The sequence below is a fragment of the Chrysemys picta genome, unplaced genomic scaffold (genome assembly GCF_011386835.1).
Source record: "Chrysemys picta bellii isolate R12L10 unplaced genomic scaffold, ASM1138683v2 scaf1718, whole genome shotgun sequence".
In the NCBI taxonomy this organism is placed as follows: domain Eukaryota; kingdom Metazoa; phylum Chordata; order Testudines; family Emydidae; genus Chrysemys; species Chrysemys picta.
The window spans coordinates 10,001-12,747 of record NW_027054424.1 but is presented as its reverse complement, the minus strand read 5'-3'; the positions used below and the strand labels follow the sequence as shown (position 1 = coordinate 12,747).

The 2,747-nt window shown below is 72.2% G+C and overlaps 1 non-coding gene across 1 annotated transcript; it reads left to right on the top strand.

Annotated features, from left to right (window-relative positions):
* The first annotated feature begins 622 nt into the window (after positions 1–622).
* Positions 623–741, top strand: LOC135980058 (5S ribosomal RNA). Its single transcript, XR_010597279.1, has one exon. It is a non-coding gene; the product is annotated as a 5S ribosomal RNA (ribosomal RNA).
* Positions 742–2,747: the final 2,006 nt, after the last annotated feature.

Here is a 2,747-nt window from a genome sequence, read left to right as displayed (position 1 = left end):
TGGAACCTGACGCCTCCGAGGAGGGGACGCCCAGGGAAGGAGGGAGATCCGGGTTGACCTGGTGACCGGACGGGAAAGAGGCCACCGGGCGTGCCCCCGTTAAAACCCCTAGGGGTTGACCTGGTGGCCGGAAAGCAAACCGGCCAGCAGGTGAACCCTTTCGATTCCACGGGTTGACCTGGTGCCCGGGAAGCGAACCGGCCAGCAGGTGAACCCGTCCGATTCCACGGGTTGACCTGGTGCCCGGGAGGGGACTCTGAAAATTTTTCAGCCCTTTCGACTCGGGGTTGACCTGGTGGCCGAGAGGGGCCTCGCACGGCAGGCAAGCCGCCCTGGGCTCACCCTCCCCGGCCGCAGCGAGGGACTGCCCCTCCCCACCCCCCGGCTGACAGGATCGGGCGCACTGGAAGTCCGGGACAGTATTTTCCCCGACGCCGGGGAGGGCGGGCGGAGGGGCTCTGGCGGCCAGCCCGGGCCCCGGAGCTCGAAAAGGAAAAAAGGACCGGGCCCGCGAGAGACGGGGGCCCTGCCGCAGGGGGGGGGGGCAGTCCGACCGGGGCTCACCGTGCGGCAGGCCCGGGCGTCGGCAGGGGAAAGCGGGCGAGGAGGCGCGGGGCCGGGTGCCTACGGCCATACCGGACCGAACGCCCCCGATCCCGTCCGATCTCGGAAGGTAAACCGTCCCGGGCCTGGCTAGTACTTGGATGGGTGACCGCCTGGGAATCCCAGGTGCCGTAGGCAGCTTTTCCCGGTCCGAGTCAGCTCTCTCTCCTTTTCTGGGGGGGAAGGAGAGGGGGGGACGGGCCGGAAAGCCCCTCGTCGCTCCTGCCGAGTCGGAGGTCGCGGCCGCAGGTCACGGGTCTGGGCGCCTGGGGTCCGGCTCCCCACCCACCCGGCTTCCTCCGCGGAGGACCCCCCCCGGGGCCACCGAAGCCGCTGGGGGAGACCCCGGGCATGGGGCGGACTGGCCCGGACCCTCCCGGCCGCCGGCCCGCAGGTCCGCCCCGAATCCCCCCCCGCGGCCACCCAGGCCAGGCCTGGCCAGGCGGGACGGACGGCGGGTGTCCAGCGCCCAGCGGCTTCCTCCAGCGGGGACCCACGGACCCCAAAGCCGCAGGGGGAGGCCCCGGGCCCGGGCCCGACTCGCTCGGCCCCCCCGCCTCCCCTGCGCCCGGCCCCCGGCCCGCGGGACCGCCCCGAATCCCCCCGCGGCCACCCAGGCCAGGCCTGGCCTGGCGGGACGGACGGCGGGTGTCCAGCTCCCAGTGGCTTCCTCCAGCGGGGACCCACGGACCCCAAAGCCGCAGGGGGAGGCCCCGGGCCCGGGACGGACTCGCTCGGCCCCCCCGCCTCCCCTGCGCCCGGCCCCCGGCCCGCGGGACCGCCCCGAATCCCCCCGCGGCCATCCAGGCCAGGCCTGGCCTGGCGGGCCGGTGTGCGGCTCCCCCGGGCTTCCTCCCCCGACGACCCGCGCCCCCCTGAGCCGCAGGCGGAGACCCCGGCCCCGGGGCGGACCGGCCCGGGCTCGCTCGAGCCCCCTGCGCCCGGCCCGCAGGACCGCCCCCCCGAATCCCCCGGGAGAGGCCCGGCCTGCACGCCACTGACGACCCGCGGCCCCCAAAGTCGCAGGAGGCGCCCCCCCCCGGTTAGCCCCGTCTCGCTCCGCGCCCCCCGCCCCTCGCTGCCGGGACCGGGCGCCGCCCCAGAGTCAGCCGCAGCCGGCCGGCCTGAGAGCTGCCCTCCTGTGGACGACGGTGAGTTTACCTTGATACTAACCGGCCGTCAGCCAGGTCAACCCCATTGCTAGACTGGGGTGGACCTGGTGGCCGAGTGGGGACTTGGAACATTTGACAGCTGCTTGACCGGTTGTCCTGAACGCCCCCCACCCCCAGCCCCAGCCCCCGGCTCCTGCTCCCCTCTCCCCAGCCTCGGTGCTCCGCTCCCTGCCTCGGAGGCTGCCTCTCTGCGGCGCCTGCATCGCCTCCGAGGACGCGCACCCTCCGGAGGCTGGACGTAAACCCACCACTGCCGCTGACCCGGCTCTCCGAGGGACGACTGTGAGGCCTCCCCCCCCCCCCCACCCCCGGACCGCCCTGGGGACGACTGCTAAGCCTCCCCCACCGGACCGCCCGGGGCAAGACTGCTAAGCCTCCCTCCCACACACACACACACACACTGTCGGGGGAGGACTATTAAGCTTTCCCCCTGGAGCGCCCGGGGCGGACGACTGTTAAGCCTGCCCCCGGAGTCCTCGGGGGAGGACTATTAAGCTTTCCCCCCTGGAGCGCCCGGGGGGGGATGACTATTAAGCCTGGCCCCCGGAGTCCTCGGGGGACGACTATTAAGCCTCCCCCGGACTGGCCGGGGGGCGACTATTAAGCCTCCCCCGGACCTGCTCCGTCTCGACTATTAAGCCCCCCTCTGTGGTCCTCAAGACCACTGCCGTGCTGCCCTCGGAGTGGGGTGACACCCGGGCCGGAAAGCAAACCGGCCACCAGGTCAACCCGTCGAATCCAATGGGTTGACCTGGTGGCCGGAAAGCAAACCAGCCGCCAGGTCAACCCGTCGAAACCAATGGGTTGACCTGGTGGCCGGAAAGCAAAACGGCCGCCAGGTCAACCCAGTAGATTCAGCGGGTTGACCTGGTGGCCGAACGGGGACTTTGAAAATTTGACAGCCGCTTCCCGGGGGTTGACCTGTTGTCCCGGTGGGGACTTTGAACATTTGACAGCCGCCTCCCAGGGCTT